The sequence below is a fragment of the Lepidochelys kempii genome, chromosome 3 (assembly GCF_965140285.1).
Source record: "Lepidochelys kempii isolate rLepKem1 chromosome 3, rLepKem1.hap1, whole genome shotgun sequence".
Taxonomy (NCBI): domain Eukaryota; kingdom Metazoa; phylum Chordata; order Testudines; family Cheloniidae; genus Lepidochelys; species Lepidochelys kempii.
The window spans coordinates 190,373,161-190,396,658 of NC_136382.1; positions in this window are offsets into that span (position 1 = coordinate 190,373,161).

Genomic DNA, 23,498 nt, shown 5'->3' on the forward strand with positions numbered 1-23,498 from the left:
TGATGCCGTCCCTTGATGCTTTTGAGGAGCGGTGGGCACTGTCCAAGGTTCTCTGCTCTGTGTCCCCGTCTGGGTCCCTTTGTCTGACCCTTTGATTGGGGGAGAGAGTAAGGGACCCCAGCCCCAGCCATTGCTGCTGCGGACACCACCACCTTAGAGGGGTCCTTTCACACGTGGGTGCACATGTCCCCCCCCCCGGATTGTCCAACCCACAGTCTGCCCCTCTTGTTGGGTGCTTTCAGAGGAGGGAATTGTTGGTGACACTCGGGCGTGGCGCCAGGTAACTCGAGGGGGTGGAAGACCACAAGAGTCGATGAAGCCGCCCCGCTCTGGGCCACCAGGTAACTCGGAAGGGTGGAAGACCACGAGAGTTGAGGAAGCCCCCCGCTCTGGGCCCAGGCAAGCTTGAACACTTCCCTTCCCCGAAGCTAATGAGAAAACAATTGTGATTGGTTGCTGTGTTACACATTGCATATGCTGCTGTTTTTACTTTGTAAGTGTGTTATGCAAATAAAAACATCTTTTGCTTCAAAAAAAAAAATTACTCTCCTATAGCCATTTGGCCTGACCCTGTCACAACGGAAAACATCACACACATTCCCTTTTCCAATGCTGTAGCCTATCTGATTTCCTAAATAACAGACATCAGGATGATGTGATATGATGCTTATTTTTGTAAAACTAGTTTGGTTCCCATAGGATCTGGATTAGCGTCTATAATTTCACTTATTGAAATTCAATATCTGGAAAGCCAGGCATCTAAAATGTGTGATCTAATAAATGAATGTCTCATAATAGGAGGTATTCACAAGATTCAAGACAAAGACCAGGACGAAGGACTTGTCTAGGGTAGGGATATATGCACTGATGTAGGGGTAAGTTGCAGTTACACTGTTGCAAATTTCCCTAATCTAGATAAGACTGAGGACTAGGCCCAAGAGAACTTTATTTAAAGAGAAAGCAAGCAGACTTTCCAAACTAGGAAGTGTGAACAGGTTTTAAATGAGATTTTAGCACTACACAGTGATATAACGGGAGCTGCATTACTCAGAAGGAAAAAAAATGCAGACCTGTAACACCAGCCCCAGTTCTGCCTGTCGCTTTTCCTGTTGGCTGCTGGAGGACCATTGACCTTGTGCTGCACAGCTAGTCACATAGGTCTGAAGTTATCAGACATCACCTGTCGAGGTGCATACTTCTGACTTCTGTCTGTATTTCTATTACACAAATGCCACAAATTCTGCTTTTACAAGATTGAATTGAAGATAGAACAGCCAAATCCAAATAGGGGAACAGCTCACTCTTGTTTGACCCAGCTGGAATCCCAGGACTGGTCTCACTCTCCTTCCTAACAGTGCATGGTTGTAACAGCAGATTTCTGTGCAATTTACATTTCTTCAAAATCTCCAATACAGCCGCCATGTATAGAGATAGATTTAAAAACCAAAGAAATTTACAGCGAGAATCAAGTGAGTGACACTGAAGCCGAAACTTTCTCTCCTGTTTAATAAGGTTAAAAATAGTTACAGGGGAAGCACTGGAATAAGGGTTTTAAAGAGCACTCTGCCACATCATAACAGACACCCAGGCACTGCTTTTGTAGCACTTTCTAATAAAAAACACCCAGGCCTGCAGTTGTTCTTGTTTTGCGTTCTCACTGGATACACTAACAACTTTGTCTATAGACCTCCTGAAGTTTTTTGGCCCTGGTATATCCCTGGAACAATAGGCACAGAACAAGCCAGCATTCCTGTTTACAATTAGCGGAGACCATTTTAACTACCTGTCGGGCTGTTATATTTAGAAGAAAGAGTGGCTGGTGGGAAGATGGTTCTGGCAAAACCATCATTGCTGAACTATAGAGTACTTTGGACATTTTATTTCAGTTCATTATAATACTTTGGATCCATTTTTAAGGTACAGTATGACCAAAGGGACAATAAACTAGCTAAATATGGAATTTAGCTGCAAGAAAACTACAGTGCATTGAAGGGAACTGGGTTTGGGAATGAGATATTTTCTTCCTTACCTACTGAGTCATTATTCTGCATATCAGAAATCAGAGGATGTGTAAACCAAATGTACATTGTCCCTAAAAGACAGAAGAAGCATTTGATTTATTTGTTATGTGGGAAACCAACTGGAACAAGGAGAGGAAGGACGTGCTTGTGATTATGGCAGTAGACTAAAACTTGGAAAATCTGGGTTCTGTTCTCTGCTCTACCACACACTCCCTCCATGGCAGGTCTCTTAATCTCTCTTGGCCTCAGTTTCCCATCTGTAAACTGGTAATCATAATACATATTTTCTCTTACTCTATAACTTGTTTGTTTAGATTGTCAGCTCTTCAGGGCAGGAACTGCTTTTACTGGATATACACAATGGAGCCCCCAACAACACAATGGACCCTCCATTGTCTAACACAATGGAACCCCCAACAACAATAGAAACCATTACAACCAGAAGAACTCACTCAAACCATGCATGCCAATGAAAACCTACCACAGCCAAACTGCATTTAGGACAATAAAAACCATTAAACAAGGTCTGAGAGAAGCTCCAGTCAGAACAAAAGACAGAGAAGACCAATCTGTAAGCTTCTCAGGTTTTGAATGAGCTTCCATTAATCAATAAATTGGGTTTCTTCTTTCCTCTTCTGCTGAAAGCAAAAGGTTGAACTGATGCTCACACAAGCAGAGATTTCAGGGTGGGTGCTGTGGACAGACTTCTCATTTAGAGGTTTAGTAAGGGCACTTTGACTTTGCTCAGGAAGACGGTGAAATCTACTCAGAACTTTTCAACATGAGGGTGCAGCTAGCCAGTTAATTGGAGAAGATAAAAGTCAGGCTTTTATGAGAGATGTTGTCATTATCAGAAATGAAGGGTAAAAACTTGAACAGCAATATCTCATTTTATCTCAGAAGAAAAAAAAGAAGTGTCTAAGTTTTTGATAGTTCCATTTAACCACAAAAATTATGTTAATGTAACCTTAAGGGTTTGACTCAAACCTGCAAAATCAAGGCAATCTGGAGTTCAGTCTCCAATTCTCTCCTTAACCCACCCATTGAGCCTACGTATTGTGAAACATATGGTACATAAAATCCCCCTCTATTTGGAGACACCGTCATTATGCAGGCACAATGGGTGGGTTAAGTATGGTCTTTTACAGTTACATAACTTGCTTTTGTGTTATTAAATCAGATGCCAAACGTTTCTTTAATGTAGAGGTCTGTTTATGCATTCTTCCATAGTTATTTTAGGGGAGTTTTGCACTGGAGGAAGAGCACAATGAAAAATAAAAAGAATTGTATGGAAACCTGTTTCCATTGGGTCGGACCAAATTTACTTTGGTCCAAAAGCTGTAATATGTCAATATACAAATTGAACAAACACCGGGACAGACTCAACCCCCAAAGATTTATAGTATTAGACCCGGATCCTGGCACCATGTGGCAGAACCCTACATCTGCACAGACCCCTGTTGACAGCAAAGGACTTTGGATCTGACTGCATGAAGACATTTGCAGGGACAACAGCTTAGTTTGTTATTTATTTAATTGCCAGCACCTCATAAAGCGCTAGGCATTTTACAGAGCAAATAGAACAGAATAGTCCCTGCCTTTAAAAGTATTGCAATCACGTGCTTACCCTTTTTAGGTATATGCAAATCTTAATGGTTCAGGTAATTATTTTACTATACATATTATTATTGTTGGCTCAGAGCTCATGGGCATGGCAGATGAAGTGAGTCTTAAGGAAATATTTGAACAAGAGGGCAATGCTTGGTGGATCAGAAGTGGGAGGGGATTCTCCGGGGTAGTTAGGGGGGGAAATAGACAATTCAGATGTCATGCCTGTTGTCATTACCAAGTGGGGAAGAGGGCAACAGACAGCAGACATGCACACTGTAAGAACACTGTAGCATTGAAAAAGAGTAGCTATTTGTGTGCATTACTGAGGCTTGAGACTATTCTAGGGAGGGACACATTTTACCCTCAGACGCATCTGTGTTGCTTCTATTGGCATAGAGAGTCACAGATGTATCTCTGATCACTTTTATTCAAAATGCAAAAAGGAAAAAAAACTATTGCCATAACAAATAGTCTCCATGACAAATTGATGCCCACTAAACCATTACATGCAAAAGCATAATCTTGACTGAGTTAAAGAAGCACTAACCAAAGCATCCGAAACAAATCTTTCTGAATTTCTGGATTCCCCAAATTTAAAAAGAGCCCAGACTGATTTTTAAAAAAAAAATTCAAAAAAGAATTCACTCTCCTCCTGAAATTTGACAAGACATATTAAACCCACAGGGGGCTGGGAGGTTGTTGGTTTATTTTTAAATGGCTGAGTCATAAAGCGCTGAAAGTAGGGGTTTCTAATGAAAATGCTGACAGATCCTTAACTATATAGATGTGTTAGCAGGCGCCACCATAATAACCATTTAAGCCCTCTTTTCTCAGAAACGATTGGCTCAGCCAATAAGCACAGTGTAAACACGGCTGGTATCTTAATGACCTTTGAGCATTAGCAGATGGCCTTTTTATGATCAGAGATTAGCAGTCCATGGTAGTTTTTAATGGCCACTAACAGGTGCCAATGCTGCTTTTCACTTTTCTGCCTACCTATAGCCTGCAAAAAAGCTGGTTTTAAATTGAATTTCCCTCCCTCACCTATCTCATCCTTTATCCTTCAGAACAAAAAAGAGTAGATCACATACTATACCTATGACTGTATGTTATAGAAGACCCTCCCCCACCTTCTCAAAAATATTTGTTTTTCTTTTATCTCTTCCATTCTCCTTTAGGAGATGCCTTCTTCACTTGCATCAATATTTCAATACCAAATTTTAAACACACAGAACAGAAAAATGGAGATCAGAATAAACATTGCTGATTTACTCCAGGATGTCTAGCACTATGGGGCTGAGTGATGAAACACTGTAGCAGTTTCTCTCAAAGTTAATTAAATAAATCTGCTAGCTTGGGTGAAACCATCAGAACAGTTTCACTGTGCCATTGACAACATCATTCCATTAACTTCACCACCTGTGATGATCTCCATCACATCTGAGCCACAAGACCATGATTCCCCTTCCCAAATATTTCTCCCAACTCTTTACCTGTCTGGCTCTGCCCTTCTAGGGAGAAATCTGATTCCTGTTGTAGATGGAGTGAATGTAAATGTTTGTTCCATCTTTTGATAAATATTCCTAGTCCTAGTCTATTTTGGCTCTGGAATAATTCAGAAATGCACCAGGACTCAGGGTAATTACCAAATTGGTTTCTCTGCATATATCTCTGTGGGTGGGTAGAGAAAAACCCTTACAATTAATTTCAGATGCTGTCAGATTAGACACATCTCAGGGTTTACAAGCCTGAAGCAGATAAAGCCTGCTTCAAAGTTGGAGAATATGCAGAACCTGAGGTAACACTCGATACAGTTGAGTACACTCAACCCTCTTGGTTGTTAGGTGTCAGGCTAAGTTGCAGCTTGAATGTGGGTATCCTAAACTGAGGTTCAAGATCCAAACTAAAGAAGCTCTCATTACAGTTGATTATCTTTGTATTCAAATGTCCTTACAATTTGGGATGATATTCTTAGCTGATGTAAACCAGCATAGCTCCAATAATCTCATTAGAGCAACCACAATTTACACCAGTTGAAGATCTGAACCTCAGTAGGTAGTTCATCATTTTATTTCAAATAATGACTTGCATATAGGTTTGCAGAGACATGAGAAAAGTTATGTTTTCCAGTACTGAGAAAAGTTTAAAATAACAATAATAAAATGAGGGAATTTAGTATTCATGAAAGAGCTAAAGTAAGAGCTCTGGAGACTGAAATCCTCTATTAATCTACAGACCAGGTACAACACTGGCCATGGTATAAATTTTCCTACACTGCTCAATCATGACCTAGAAGGATCAGCCTTCAGGGGGAGGGGATGGTTCACTCTATATGCCTTTGTCTCCGTGTTTAGACTGACAAAAAAGTACAATTGAAAAGGTATTTTTTTATGATGTGGACACTTGTCCCTTAGGAAGGGATTGAGGTCATCACTACTGTAATTGGAGATAATAACAAACTTTGGTTTTTGTAATCGTGGGCTAGAACTGGTAACCAAGAAGTGAAAAACTACAGCTATAGCCCAATGCCCTGAGCCACCAGAGAGGTACAGCAGGCAAAGTTCATGTATAGTCAAACTCAGTTTACTTCATTAGCATTGATCTGTGGGATGAATTTGACTCAGTATGCATTTTTCAGGGTGAAACTTGCAGAACTACAAGAGCTGTGCCCATTCATGCAACTTCCTTACAAATTGAGGCACAGTAGCTGAACAAATAGCAAAACAATTTGAAACTGGAAGAACTTTCATTTTTAAACAAAGGGGAGGGAAGGGATTTTGAATATCTGTTTATGTTGTGTTGACAAAATGTACTTGCTGTTTTGATGGGGTCGTTTGTAGAGAGGTTATATTTTCCAAAGCTATGAGTTTCATTGAACTTTGTTATATATCTGATTATTTTTCACCTTCATAAGAATTTTTATATAACTGTAGTTTGTTGTAATCACTGGGAACTAGATGGTGGTTTTACCTCAAGCCCTGAGTAAGGAGCAGTACATAACTGCATTGTCCCAAGAGCAGACCGAGGATCATATTGTGACTCAAAAGAAAATCACAATTTCCTCCTTGCTTTAGGGAGGAAAAAATATGTATCAGCTCAGTACCTTCCCTATTTGTACCAGCTTAGCTGCCCTAGCAGGCCAGTTGGAGTGGAGCTCAGAATAAGACTCCACCCACTCCCTACCCATGAACGCTCTCTCCCTACATACCTATTTTGAGAGGGAGTATCAGTGGTTCTCCACTGAGTTCTGCAACCCACACGTATCTTACAAGTATGGGTATCTTAGCACATTCTGCCCCCTTATTCTCCTGTGTAGGTGCATAACAGAGGTCATAATTGTGCCCCAATAAATGCAAGTTGGTTTTAAAAGCAAACTGTTTTTTAACAGCTCTTGATGGGTTTCAGGAAATCTAGTTTGGAGGTCTAACTCCACTGATTTCATGAACATTAGCAATGGTAACCCCACACTCCAAAACAATCCGTGCCTAACTATGGATAGGCACCCATGTTTGAAATGTTTGGCCTAAGATTTTACTCGCTAAAGATTCCTGAGATCGATTCCATCCCCATAACTTTGGCACCAGGTCACTACGGGCCAATTTATGGTTTTGTATCTCATCCTTGTAAAATGTGTGATTTTGCCCATTTTCACAGTCATGCTGGAAGGGCATAACAAGTGGGGTCTTGTCCTGCAGGGATCGGTTCTGGGTCCAGTTCTGTGCAATATATTCATCAATGATCTAGATAATGGCATAGAGAGTATACTTATAAAGTTTGTGAACGATACCAAGCTGGGATGGGTTGCAAGTGCTTTGAAGGATAGGATTAAAATTCAAAATGATCTGGACAAACCGGAGAAATGGTCTGATGTAAATAGGATGAAATTCAATAAGGACAAATGCAAAGTACTCCACTTAGGAAGGAACAATCAGTTTCACACATACAAAATGGGAAATGACTGCCTAGGAAGGAGTACTGCAAAAACGGATCTGTGGGTCAGAGTGGATCACAAGCTAAATATGAGTCAACAGTGTAACGCTGTTGCAAAAACAGCAAACATAATTCTTGGATGTATTAGCAGGAGTATTGTAAGCAAGACAGAAGAAGTAATTCTTCCACTCTACTCTGCGCTGATTAGGCCTCATCTAGAGCAGTGTTCCCCAAACTTGGGTCGCCGCTTGTTCAGGCAAAGCCCCTGGTTTCCGGACCGGTTTCTTTACCTGCCGCATCCGCCAGTTCGGCCGATCGCGGCTCCCACTGGCTGCGGTTCGCCGCTCCAGGCCAATGCGGACTGTGGGAAGTGGCTCGGGCTAAGGGATGTGCTGGCCACCCTTCTTGCAGCCCCCAATGGCCTGGAGCGGCGAACCGCGGCCAGTGGGAGCCGCGATCGGCCGAACCTGTGGACGCGGCAGGTAAAGAAACCGGCCCGGCACGCCAGAGGCTTTCCCTGAACAAGCGGTGGACAGGCTTTGAGAACTACTGGTCTAGATAATACTTAGTCCTGCCTTGAGTGCAGGAGACTGGACTAGATGACCTCTCGAGGTCCTTCCAGAACTATGTATGATTCTATGATGTGATACAAGGTGAAACTCAGAGGTTAGGTGCTAATTGGTGTAGCCATAAACACAGTCAGTGGAACTATGCTGATTTACACCAGCTGAAGATGTGTCCCTGTGACTGCAGTTTGCTTTGAGATGTGGAGTTCATTTGAATACAGAAACTTGAAGTGAAATTCAGGGTGTATGCACCCATTGGGCTGAAACTGAAGAAAATGTTTGTATGAATCAGTGTGAAGTGAAAGCACAGAAGAGTTTTGTTTAGATCTACTTCAGATTTTTCACTGTTTTTTTCCAAGTGTTTGATCAATGAGAAGAATTTTTAAAGTTGTCTCTCTCAGGCTCTGCAGATAGAGATCTAAGGATGAGCTCTACAGTGAGTAGTTAATATTGGAGGACCAAGTTCCTCTGTGGTAAAACTGTCTTTACTTCAGTTGTGTTACCTCGGGGATGAATTTGACTCTTAATGTCAGCATTTATATCTAAGGTCTGAATCCAGCGTGGCAGCTTCACTGACTTGACTGCTGCTTTGTGCACTCATGCCAGTGCTGCATTTGGCCCTTTATCTTTTTCTTTGTTTCACGTACAGTTAAAAAGACCAAATGAAAGCCCCATTACTAATTAGAGTGTTAAATTAAACTGCTTTAAATTTATTTTATGGGATGCATAAAGCTGATAAAAGGAGGCACCCAGAGTGCTCTCAGTGACCTTTCTCAGTCCACCCTGGTGCTTTTTTGAACCAACTGGCTGAAAACTCATGAATTTCTTAACACCTTTTAGTCCCTCTCTGCCACTTTCAAACCTGAAGGATTTATTTGTATCAGTCCCTCACCCACATAACGACTTTAAAATTCCTTAGGTTCATGCCTTAAAATATAGCTGGGAATTAGAAGTAATGCCAATTAACAAGTCTAGGCTCAAAAGCACTGATGGAGTTAGCTAGCACTTCTCCCTGAAAAACTGTCATAAGGGTATATAAGAATCTATACACCTCAAGATTTCTGTGCATAGCCATCTGTCTGTCTGATTACAGTATCTAATCAATAGTATTGCTAGGACACCTGCTACCATAGTGTCTATTCGCTAGATTGTCCTTTTAGGCACAGCCTTGAACAAAGAAGGGGTGGTAGGTTAGCTGTTCTGCCCCAGAGTTACCCTCAGACACATCCCGCTGAGATACAACTCCCTCTCTCATTCTCCCTTGCTCTAGGAAAGCAGCAATTTAGTAGCAGAGCCCCCAAGGCAGTTCAGATGTGTTGGCACTGTCTGGTGCCTCCCTCTTCTACCCCACCCACCTGCACGGGCCAGTTTAAAGGAAGGTCCATATTCCCCCTCACTCCTAGTCCAAATAATTATTTAGCCCTGTATGTATAGATGCAGTATGAATAAACAGTCGTGCAGCTCACATACTCTGGGCCTCACCCAGATTTCTGGATCCAAACACCCCCAATGTTGGGAATAGCCCCTATTCAGATTTTAATATGCATGCGTTGGTCCCATCTCTCTTTAACACACTTGTACAAATGAAGTATTGATAAAATCAGTGATTCATCTGGATCCTGTGAACAACAACTGCCAGGTTTGGATCAGCAGGGGCTGAGAGGCAGGAAGCCTGAGGGCTATTCCCACCTCTGCTACTGGCTTACTGGGTGACACTGGTCAAGTCACTTCCCTCTCTGCCTCAGGTCCACATCTGTGGAGAAATGGTGATAATGATACTTACCTTGTAAAGTACATTCAGATATGTGGGTGAAGAGCTAGGTAATGTTCATTTGTTATTATTGTAATTACTCTTCAGGTTGAGTTCTAGGATTTATTTTGCTAGAAATATAAAGCACCAGGTGCTTTTCTGGCTTTCTTATGCACCATTTGAGAACTTACTCATTCCTACAGGGCAGCTGCAATTTAAAAAACTTTCTTTGCATCCTCATCCTCATCTAAATCTCAACAGTCAATACAAATTCTGCATGCACATGGCTCCTGTTGACATCAGCGGGAGCTACCTGCAGCTGATGGTAGATTTTGGCCCTTTCTGATCATCATGGAGAAAAGAATGATAAAGGCACTCAGTCTACTAACACTCTCCAAGTGATGTCTGCCTTGAACTACTTTCAAAGAATTTTTGTAAGTAGCTCTTCGGTCCGAGAGACTGAATGTGTCTTGTTATGTGCTAGGGAAGTGAACATGTAAACGGTCTCTTCCCATTGCAGATCTCCTCCTTGTGTGTGTGAGAGAGGTTGATGACTGGGGAGGTACGTTATCTTCAGGAGCCTAGAGGTGTACACTGAGACTCTGGCATCTCATTCTCCCATTGATGCTGTAGTTCCCCACGATTTTATTCTTTTTTGGAATGATGTATTTTCAGCGAAGGTGAGACTGTCACTCCCTTTGAGGCTAATCCTGACATTCCGGTGGCCCACATGCAGTGTATTGCTAAGCAACACTTAGCAAAATTCATGCCAGGTTGTGTACCTCCCTTTTGATGTTTTGCAGAAGCTTTGTCCTTTCCATCTCTGGCATTGTTTCCTGCATTTGGGGTGTCAGCGTTGCTGAAAACCATCACAAAAAGGATGTTTATTGAACTGTCAGAGGGTGAATGATTGACATGAGGCACAAGTACTTTTTATGTTAGGGGTTTGGCATGCCACGTTTGGATTATTTCCTGATAAATGCCATCCAATTCCACCAGATGTACCACTGAGAGTCATGCCAACCTGTGTGAGAAATAGAGTAGATACTCAGTGCCACTTATTGGTAGATGTGTGCTTCTCCAGTCAATCCTTTTGTGAAGCTCCAGGGTATTGTATAGAAGCAGTGGCTTTTGTGATACTCACAATTAGAACAGCATGGCAATTTTCATAGTGGAAAAGGGTATTTTACGATACCCATATTTGATTTCATTCACACCAGTGTGGATGCACTTAACCTGTTCCTCTCCTCCTTTTAGATTCTGTGTGTGCTGCTCTGTGTCTTGTGCATAAAAGAGACATTTTAAAAATCAGGTGTTTCTCATATATAAATAATATCAATAAAACAAACCCTCCACCTTTCTGTTAATCTTTGCCTAATGGGTCATTTACTGATCCAAATGCAATACAAGGATTGTAGGGCAGATAGAATGTCTAACAGATAATGCATCATACATGCCAGCCAAAGTTTATTAAATAGTTGAATTCATTTCACTGACACTCAGCAAAGGACTATGTGGCTCTATGAGACTGAGTGATGAGTAACAACACCATGGGGGGATGGGACCAAGATATTTCCCTCAGTGGCTAGGATTAAGGGTTACTTGCTGCCAGGTTGTCCTTGAAATTAGTGGGTGTATATGTGAGGAAGGAGGAGAGGGTGCAAGGAGTATTTCTATGTGAGTGCCCAACACCAATGCCAAGGACAGTCACAGTCTCCCTCCTTAGGAGAGTCAAGGAACTATTCTGTCCATGTATAAATGACTTCAGAGGGGTGCATAGAAGGTGGATGAACCTACACATACACACACACACTCACACACACACACTGACAGAACTAGTGTGACATACATGGGGTGAATGGTATGGTGAGGCAGCTGACACCACCACCTCTTCCTGGCAGCCCCTCGTCCTCTCCTTAGCTATGTCCCTGATATGACCCCTGCATTGAGGAGGGGCTAGACTGGAAAACCCCTATGCTACAGAAAACCCTATCTGACCATTAATGTAGCTCTACTGACCCTTTGTGCCCCAGGAGCCAGGATATTGTCATGTGTTTCTGCCTGTGAGAGTTGCCTTTCCGGAGCTTTTGAGAGGCTGTGAGGTGAAAGCTATAATTCTGGAGGATGGGAAGTTGGGAGCCCCTGAAAATGTGATTTTTTCACAGACGTAACCTACAATGAGAATTCCATCTGAACTGTCCGCTAGTAAGACAAAAGAAACATCCGAGTTATCTATTACAATACATCACTGTGCTTTTAAGGTATATATATAAAAAAGTAAAACCTTTGCACTAAATCTAATGAGCAAGAGTGAATAATGCAGTATAATTAGTCACCTTTACTCAATGCTCTGTCACACATCTCACCACAGCTCAGACAGTAGCATGGCACCAGGGCTGACCGGTTTCTGAATCTCAAATTTAGCATTACTTCGGTGTTCTATGCTAACTGATTTCTCATCTTTATCATTATTAGAAAAAAATATATATTCTGTTTGCCTTTCTCCATCACACTGATGTCTTCTGTTTAGCCTTTGGGTTAATTTTAGTCCCTGTCAGCTAAAATTAAATGTAGTTAAAGTGGGAGCTTTGGGCCATAGTGGTTATTAGTGAACTAGCCATCTCTAGAGACATGTGGTCAAATCCAGGCACCTACTCACAAATAAAATGATGGGCAATTCAACCCTTTGCTTGCATTAAACACATACATACACACACATATACATATATAGGAAGATGGATAGTATGTATAAAAAGCCAAGCAGTTAACTAAGGCCAATATCTTGCCATAGGTTCTACATGGGCAGATACCTGCATATACACAGTGGTCATTGCAGGATTAAGACAAAGATTGCTCATAACCTGCTGCTAGTTTCCAAACCTGTGAGTATGCTTTGGAAAGCATATTCAAAGTATAAAGGGCAAAATAACATAGTTTTATAACTTCTCCTCCTCAAAACTCCAAAAATTATCTCCATATTTCTTTACAGAAGGAAGTTGAGAAGAAAACTGAGTATACAGGGCTTGCTTTAAAACAAACCCCAAAACACCATGCAAAATGATGTTACTGCAAGTATTTCCAAGGAGGTAACTAACATTTTATTGCAGATTTGTTAGTAAGCTTATAAATCAATTGACAACAACCCTGTTTAAAAATCTGTTATGCACAGATGCAGTAAAATGAATCACACACAGGTAATACTGATGGTCTTGAAAACTTTAGAATTTCTTTAAAGTAATAACTTTAATTTAGTTCTTTCTGGCATAAACTTTTTCATCCCATTATGTCAAAAACTGTATTATCCATCCATTTGTCTGTCAGAGCTATTCCCATAGGGCCCATATACCACAGGTTCTTCTACTCTAAACCTTCCTATTACATCCTGCTATCAAGAGTCACAATTTTCAGTGAAAGTCTCTTGTGACTTTTGACAATGTTTTACAGTGAACTAGACCAGGAAGCTCAGAGTTAAAGGAAATCTTCCATTCTGGCAATGAATATGTAATAGGCATTACATTGTGCAGTATTCAAAAAATGTAAGGTTCATTAAGTCTTTCAAAGGCAAGAACGTCCATGTAGCTTTGAATGAACCTGTCTTCATGATAGCATTAGCAAATGACACTTTGGGCAGGAAATATTAATATTACACATTAAGGAACAAATTTGTTTAAATGCTGGATGGTTGTATGTGGATGCAGATGATCCAGAAATAAATAAAAAGTGAATAGTTGTCCAACTTTATATGTAAATTGTCTGTTGCTTATATACATAAGAATGCTCCTTGCTTCTAAATTCCTTTATATTAACAAGCAGGAGTGTAACTAATATATAAAATAAAGTCATTCTCTTTAATGAGAATGCTAAATATTTTAAAGAAATGCATGGCTATGAAATATTGTCAAGGGCATTTTTATACTTAAGTTTAAGAACACTTATGACTTAACTGTTGAATTATTTAACATGTTCAGCCTTGAAGTACTATTTATGTATGTTTTTAATGTTCGTACTTATGTTGGCTTTTCTTTGCTAAGGATTTAGGACCTTTGATTTCAGTTTATAAAATTTACATTTTTAATCTCCTGTTTCTGTGTATTTCCCATTGACTGCTGCAACAATATAGGCAAAAAAGGGGAAAGTGGGGGGAGATAAAATCATCATGAAGCCTGGAACAGGGAGTGTGTGGAATTTAGTGAACATAAGGACAGATTTTAAGGAAATGAGCTTTGAGTTAAAAAACACTATAAACACAAGCCACCTGTACAGCTAAAATAACAGATTTGCAAACTAGTTTATGAGCTTTCTCTGGGGGAGAGGAGTGGGGGAGGCCATGCCACAGGAGATGGACATGTTACACTACAGTATGGGCTGGAATGTGGCTGGTCCTTATGCCACTGTGAAGATGGAGAGGATGTAAGGACCCTTTTCCCTCTGCATGGCTTGCACAAAGGCCATTCAGCAATGTTGTCCTCTGGACTCAGTGGAGCACAGGGGCTGCTACCGCGTTGCTTTCCATTATGGATTCCTGCTTCCACCTCCACATGAGCTGGGACTCTCAAATAGGTGTTTCAAATTACCTGCATCCACATCAGACACTAGTGGGGGGGGGAGGGGGCCACGCACGCAGGAAGCATTGTGCCCCTCTGAGTTATAATCCCTCCTGGGACCAGGCAGGACTGCGCTACATGCAATACAGGGCTGTGGCTAACAGCCATGATCTAGTCCTATCTGAATATCATAATATAATCACAAGCACTACTGTAGGGCCTTATTGTGAAAGCCTACTACTGCTTTAGGATGAAAGGCACTTCATAAATATTGTCATTAAGGCTGACTTGCTGTATGCCCTGCATTTGTGCCCCAAATGTTCAGACTGATTGTATGATAACCACAATCCAAGGCAGAAAAGGTGAGAAATTCTAAATATAATGTTAATTTTGCACAAAATACACTTTGGGATAAACAAAAACATTGACTTAAACAGTTTACAACATGACATCCCCTTTTATTATGATATTTTGCAATAAGCTGGTACTTCATGGCCACGTCAGTGACTTTCAGAAATTTCTTTCAAAAGCTGCGTCTTCAACATTTTTATTCTTTTAAGTCATTTAAAAGCAAAAGTAGGAAGCACAGGCTGAAACTATGGCAGCACATGCTGACTATTTGGTCTGAGTTTTATGCTGGCATGAAAATTTATTTTATGTGATACAAACCATAGGCAGAGAGAGAGACAGATCATCTCAGCAGGATGGATAGGCTCCTTCCATGCTGATGTTAGTGTCTAACTGTGGGCCCCTCAATACCCATTCTGCCTGTGACAGTCACTTGCCAGACTCCAAATGGATTATATCTGCGTGGCATGTTTATGGTATAAGGGAAGATGAATCTGAGTATCTGTGAACCTTGGACTCAGAGGATGACGCCTTTGGAGGGGATAGTGAGTTTTTCAAGGGCAAAAAAGTTACTATCAAATTAGCTTAATGGCTCCTCAAATCAGTAGACTCTTTAGCTACTATAGCTCAGAGATCACTTAGACTGAAAAAAGTTAATGGGGTGCTCGCCACTCTACAGCGTTAGCGTTAAGAGCAAGAGCCACAAGTTGAATTAGAGTGCTGCCTTTTGAGCTGGGAATTGTACAAAGGATGCCCCCAAGAGCTCAGGCAAAGGAAGAATTGTTTAGACCCATTATTTACTCCATAGAGGGGAATCTCCTGAAGCAGTCACATCGGCCTGATCCTGCTAAGTGTTGAGCTCCTCCTGCCATTAACCCCAGTGGAAACTGAAGATGCTCAGCACCATATAAAATCTGACCTTCACTGAACAGAGTAGAACCTTTCCTAGAAGAGAGCCATGCAGCCCAAGAAATGCAAGATACACCTCACAGGATTAAATCCCCAATGACCAAGTATTGCTAAACTGGCACATAAGGAAGCTATTCCACAATTAGGTATCTACAACGCCACTTAGCACCCTGACAGAGGAGGTGAGTGGCAAAATGGAAAAACATGTATAGAGAGACAATAAACAATTCTATAGCTATATTGGGCCAGATCCTCAGCTGTGGAACTGTGCCAATTTACACTACTCAGCAGCCGGGTCAACACATCCCTCACTGAGGTCTTTAACTTGGTGCAGCTATTAGCTCGGGCCTTACACCCCCCACGAATGGGGTAACTAAAGTGGGTTGAAATATTCTCTTACACTCTGCATTCATTTTTAAACACACCCCGAATTGAACGAGAATGAAATTTTGTGTGTGACAATAGCATTAAACCCAAATATGTAAATTAAGAAAAAGACAGAGAGCGAGCTCTCGCCACTTCCCTTGTATTAAACAATTACATTTGTTTCCTTGGGATATCTGCACAGTCATTCAAAAATCTTAACCAAAGGTCAAGATTACAACAGGAAGTCAAGACTGGATGTTTTTCTAAAAGATATATGCTCTAGGAATTATTCTGGGAAAGCTCTATGACCTGTGTTGTATAGGATGTCAGACCAGATGATCACTATGGTCCGTTCTGGCCTTGGAATCTATGAATCTGTGAAAAAAAGAAAAGAACATTGCATTTACAATGCACAAAATATGGTATTTCTAGGCTTTGCTCCCTTCAAAACCTTGAAATACTTGTATGTTACAGTCCTTTTTTCCAGGAATGCCTTTGAAAAGCTGTTTTTCCTCTAGCAGTCAGCGTCTTTTTATTTTTTTAAAGAATATATTTAGGTAGGAACTGGCCTTTACATCCAAAGAGAGCAATGGCTATCAGTCAGTCTATCAGTAAACCACTCATGAAGTTCACTAGACAAAGGGCTAGTGCAGCTAGTACCACAATAATGTAGAAACAGAAATATTACAAAGTAAAGGCTTATAAAATAATAAAAATTCTACTTAGTTCAGATACCTCCCAGTGCCTTTGGCAAAATACCTTAAGCATTCCACATAAGGCGGGCATTGTCTTTATAAGATGGCACCTCATAAAATGGTATTAAATATCACCAACGGGGCTTCATATTTCATCCAGCAGGGTTTAGGCCAGACATGTTCTATATCACACATTATTAGAATGACATCTGCTTTGCAAGTTGTGTACCCAGGAGCATACCTTGATAACTCATTTCAGCACTCATTCTTGAGGCTTCTGTGCCTTCATAATACCTAATATGTTTAACTCATTTTGAACAGAAGTCTAAAGCCTGTCGTGGCCCTCTGGCCAAAACTGTAGCTGTCAGGCAACAGAGCCAGCTATCAAACATTACTCATTTATCATTAGTGGTGATGCAGCTGTACAGAGAAATGTACCCACTGAAGTGAAGGGCTGTCAATTGTTCCCCGTATAATACTCTTCTTCTCAACAGGGCATTTCTCTATGGATGTACTGTGATTGCACTTCACTATTTTCCCATAGCATAGAATTTATAGTAGCAAGGAAAATGGGTAACGTATTTTCATTTAAATGCTTCTGCCACAAGGTGAATAAAAAGATCATCAGTAGTATCTGTGTATATATGCAATGCAATGTTTATAAACATTATATATATATGTTATATTTCTAAACACTTAATATATATATGTATAGAAATATAACATAGAACTAGATATGAGTATTTAAACATGGGGATACAGTCAATATTAAAAGCGCCACTTATTCTTTACTCACCTATTCTGTAGGAAAGCTGGAATGTACAAGTTAGTCTATTCTGCTTACAAAACTCAAGGCACATGCTGCCTTGTACTTCTCTATTGTGAACTCCACTCCCCAGGAAGGAAAACAGCTAGATTAAATCTACATGAGAGATCTTCTGGCTGCAGACTTTACTGCCTTTATCCACAAAGGGAAAGTACTGGATTGGTTCCAGAAAGCATCACAGTTGAAGTAGTCTTTTCAGGCTCCTCTGAACCATTGCTGCACCCAGATATTTGTATACACGCATTATGAAGAAAGTGTCGCACAAATACCTGAATTTTTATTTATATGGCTCTATGCAAAAACAAGATCTAGCTCTCTAGTGGTTAGAATGCAGCACTGGGTTCTATTTCTGTCTCTGCTGCTGACTCAACAAGGGGCTGACCTGAAGCCCATTAAAGACAATGGGACTTTTTCCATTGACTTCACTAACCTTTGGAGCAGACTCTGGGTGACTCTGCCCAAGCCACTCAAGTCAAAATTTTCAAAGAGGGGTGTCTAAAGTTAGGCACCCAAATCCCTATTTGCCTAATAAGGGGACCATAAACTTAGGCACACACATTTTAGAATTCTGGTCTTGACTTCTCTGTGTCCTTGTTTCCCCATCTGAAAAATCAAGATGATAGTAATAACCTTACAAACTGGTTTAAGCTCTTGGAATGACAGAAGTGCCAAGAATGGTTATTTAAAGGAAAGACAAAGGAAAGACACTGTGGGGCTGTCCCAGAGATTCATGCATGCACAGAATTGAGCCAGATCTGGGAACTTCACTACACAATGCGTGATGAGATACTATGAACCCCGATCATTCCAGCTGGCACAAAAGTCCTCAGTAGACTGTACATATTTACTATAATTTGATGATGATTTCTGCTGTAGAATGGCAGAATAATGTACATAAACTGTTCTGTGGAAAATAGATGGTTCTGCTCTAGCTGTGCCCTACAGGATCAAGATAATCCCCAGCACAGTGCCCAAACATCTCAGCTGACTGCTGATGTCATCCAAAAGAGACGAGAGGAAGAATCCACTCTCAAAGCTTGCAAAGTGACGGTGAGGCCACACCACAGAGACTATTCCAGCCTAACTCCTAGCAGACACCATGACTCTAATATATCTCTGCTGAATGGGGAATTACTGGAATATCTGCAGCCTTTGCTCATCCCCAGAACCTGCACACAGTGTGGATCCCCTTTACCACTTCCCTAAGCTTTTCCATCTTCTTCCTCCTTGCACAGTGGACCACATATGTTCTGTGGTCAGGAGCCTTTCCACAGACACGGAAGTAGGGGAAGGATTTGCTCCCAAGTGAAGATGAGTATAGTAGTAATGGTGTGTACGATTTTCCTGGTACACATCTATCTATAATGAGAGGTTGTGGTTTGGTGGAAGAAGAGTAATGACTGGTGATCACTAGAAGGGAGGTATAAAAAGTTTGGGACATAAAGTGGCACCAGCATATTTGTACGTTTTAGCGGGCTTTATGAAAAGAGGAACAACTATTCTATTTGTTGGGTATAATTTCTCTCATTTATACTCAAAAGCTCCCAGTTAAATGAAATTTGTACATCACAGGAGAGCTAGTGGTCAGAATGTATGTGACTCTGGGTAGACTCCCTCTGTATCTCTCTTCCTATGAGAGGGTTTTCAAGCAAGTGACACAAGGCACCCCGTTCACTCCTTCCCTTGGCCTAAGCAAGCTTTGTCTGCAGCATTCCCCACTAGAAGTGGCTGAAACTCAGGATTTCTGGGTCATGGAAAAATAGGATATTTAGAAATTTGGGTTAGTTCCAATTCACAACAAAACCGATTTTTTCAAAATTTCCCCAAAAGCAAAAAAAAAAAAATTGTTTTGGAAACACTGGATGCTGACTGAATTGACCTAATTCTTGCTTGGAAATCAGGCAGCATGGGGAGCCAACTGGCCCAGGAGTCTGAAAGCCTTGGGGTTTTCAGTTCAGGGTAGTCCACATGGAGAGCCACAGACCTCAGGAACCTATCCCAGGACTTCCTAGCTCTATGGCATGGAGTCTGGAGGACCGAGAGCAACAGCTCTAAGTGAAGTCAGGAGCTCAGCTTTGGCTAGAATTGAACCTCCTGAGAGCCCTCCCGCCTTCTAGGCTCCCTGCTCCAGAGCCAGGAGCCTAGACTGAGAGTTTCAGCTCCATCTGGGTGTCCCAAGCTCCCAGCTCGATGGCAGGGTAACCCTGGCATGGCGTGTCTGCCCCAGAGCCACAAACCCTGGAAGCCCCAGGGTCCCTGACCCCAGGGCAGTCGCCATAATGGGACTACTCCAGAGCCATGGGATTCCCAGCAGCCCACCAGAAACCAGGCAGGTTTTCATTGAACTCCTGCCTGTGAGTCAAAAAAAGTTCATTGAACCCGAGATGGTTTTATGAACCATTTCAGGTTCAATGAATCAGCATTTTCCAATGTAACTCTGTTTTGTCAGAAAATTTCCAACCAGCTCTGCTCCCAGCACCCTCTAATCCTGGGGGTAAGAGGGCCTAAAAAGTCATAAAGGGTTCAGTTATAGCTACCAGCTACCCGGGAACAGAAGTGCCCTCTCCACTTCAACCACCCACCCTAGTGCTGCCACACAAAAGACAGCCATCATTTGGCTCTGCACACTCCCTAACTGCAGGGGTACAAAACTTCCCAGCAATAGGAGCATACTTCTTCCCAGCATGAAGACACAGCCACTACCTCAGCTCCTGGAGAGACTCTCCCACTGATTTTCCTGCCAGCTCTCCCAGCCTGAGCACAGAGTGCTCTAACGGCTCCCAGCAGGCCTGGTTCGTAGTCACCAGCACTGGGAGGTACAACAGGTATAGATGAGACTGGGCGAAACTTCCCTTAAGGGGCCAACTCACCCTGTGCTAATCCCTGAGAGGCAAGTCTGGCTGGGGGCAGGCCTGTCGAGAGAAATATGGCACCCTGGTACATCATGTTCACTGGGGCTCCACCCACTTCACCCCGATTTCATCCCAGTTACAGACATTTGGGGGGGGGCAGAGATTGGGGCCCATTAAAATTGTCTCCCCTTTCTTCCCATCTTGTCGTCCCTGGCCAGGGGAGAAAGACGTGGCCATGGCACCATCCTGACAGAGCGCATGCTACACCTATTCAAAAGATACAGAAAAGAACAGTGGTGAATGTGCCCTCCTCAGGCTGCTGAGTAGCATTATGTCCCTTCCCGGCTTTCGCAAGCATAATGCCTACGAGTCACTGCCACTCACACTGTGAGCTTCCTCCTCCCAGAGTCCTTCTCTCTCCAGCAGCCTCCATTTGGCACAAAATATTGTACAATATCTATCTGCCAAGTTTGCTTCCACTCATTGTCTCTGTGTTAACTATACATTGTGGTTATTTGACTAGGTTATACTCTAGTGATCCCATTCAGATACAAAAATATGTTTTGTCCTCTAGCATTAGGCCCACTCTTGGTCATGTTTTATATAGTATTATAATTGACGGAGTCAGTAAGAACCAACCAGGCTAGAGATTTGGAACAGTCCCATAGATGCTAAGCAACACCTAGGCAGAAAAGAGCTGAATTCAGAGTAATCTCAAAATGTCCTTGTAACTAACCCAGATGTTGTAATTCTACTATAGTTTTTTTCTGGTTATTTTATTTCCTGCTAGCCACACATCCTTCCCATTTTCCTTCTACCTCCTTACAACCCCCATAGCATCCTCTAGTCCCGTTTGTTTCTTAACCCAGATGTTTTCCTCTCTCACCAAACCATCCTTAATATCACATACTCCATCACCAGCTGTACAACTTCCACTTTGCTTCAGCATGTCCCTCAAAACCACATGCCACTCCTAAATAACCAGTGCTGGAAACACACACTGATTAACTGTCCTTTTCGAGGAAACATTTTTGCCTGTCACAGGATCAAAATATATTCCCCAAACGCCATACTCTGCTTTGAGTCTTCCTTTCTGTTTCTCACAGATTTTTCTTAAACTGGAGTCTCCCCTCCTCTGCTGCAGTGTGGAGAGGAGAAGAGTCTGTGGGAAAGCCACAGGGCTCCAGTAGAGAGCAAAGACACCTGCCCTTCTCATCCCCACCCCATCCCCAGAGAAGCTGCAGGTTGATCTGTGTAGAAAATGTAGGTGGTCTGAGGGAGTGGTCAGTCTTCCATGCAGACCTAAGCCCATGTATAAATATGGCTAAATTGGCTACCGCTCTTTACTCAGTGATCCTCATTGGAGGACTCCCAGAGGGCAACCTAGCAGCTTGAGGCAGCACGACTGGGTGTCACAGATGCTTAGGTGTGGGGGAGGGGTTGGAAGGGAAAACAATTGGCCCATTTGGGTATGGCTCAGGAGATACTGTAATCCCCAGCCTTTGCGCATGGCTTGATTGAGGGAGGGGGAATCAGGGGGAAGTGATCCAACAGCCACATTTCACTGTGGATTCTGGATTCTTACATGTTGCTCTCTCCTACACATTTCTAAGCAGTAGCAGAACATTGGATCCCTAGCAATTTTCTCTGCTAGGTCGGCAATGGCATATTGTTTTAATAATCACGGTCACTGCATTGAGCTCCTGTAACTAGTTCCTAAGGGAGTCTGTCAGCCTGTTCATTGTAGTCAATGTTGGTTTTACTCCTTGCCTTGTCACATTTTTGTTTTCCATAGGGTGTTAGTGGTGAATCATACATAGAGTAGTTTAGGCTTGTATCAAGAAGGTACAGCATGTTGAGCTTCTGTACCAATGTATTTTAGATATGCACATTGTGTAAAGAGTTGTCACTTTGGATGGGCTATCACCAGCAGGAGAGTGAATTTGTGGGGGGGGGGTGAGAAAACCTGGATTTGTGCTGGAAATGGCCCAACCTGATGATCACTTTAGATAAGCTATTACCAGCAGGACAGTGGGGTGGGAGGAGGTATTGTTTCATATTCTCTGTGTGTATATAAAGTCTGCTGCAGTTTCCACAGTATGCATCCAATGAAGTGAGCTGTAGCTCACGAAAGCTCATGCTCAAATAAATTGGCTAGTCTCTAAGGTGCCACAAGTACTCCTTTTCTTTCCACTTCTGAAAGTGAGTGGTGTTTCCATATCCTACAGAAAGGGCAGTAGAGAGAGATCCATTTAATCTCAGGCCTTTCTGCTGGGACTGAAAACTTCAGATCAGCTATAATTGTGACGGGAGGCCCTGTGGAATAAGACCAACCGAATAGCCAGCAGATGCTAACTAGAATAATTATTGTCATTGGATGGAGTAAACCAGTGGCCCATGTAGGACTCCATGTCTCAATAAGTCACCTGCTCCTATAGCCTGCCAAAGTATATCAGAAAATTGTGGTGGTTTCCATTGAATATAGGAGTACTTATTTACTGTGTGTGAAATCCTGGCTCCATTCAAGCTATTGGCAAAACTTCCATCCTGATGCCAGGATTTTACTCTGCCTCCATAAGTTGTCTGTGCATTTTTTTGCCTGAATATCTACCAACAACAGAGCAAGTTCTATGGACTAACTAGCACTAGAAAAATTTAACTACAGAAGCTGCTTCTTCCATCACATGGGATCTCTGTGTTTTCCAGTAGTTTCAGTTTGCCTCTGACTGGCAAACTGGCTGGCATTTAGTTGTCATAACTTTAATGTTCTGTTAGTGTAGATTCTGATGACTGAACAGAGTATATGTGACACACTGTACCTCAAAATAGCACCCTGGAATCCCCATATTCACCACTGTGTTATGATTATGGTATGTTTTGTACAAAGTACGCCTTCTAAGGTATCATTTGAGAAATCATGATCTGTTGAACATTACTACCCTGTTAAATTGTGTGTTTTACCATTGTATCTGAAGTTATGAAATATTGGTATGTGTGTGTTACTGAAATATGTTGTGAGGTTGTGAGGTGCCCACAGCCAGCCTTTTAGTCGCAACAAAGGAGCACCTAGTGAGACAGAT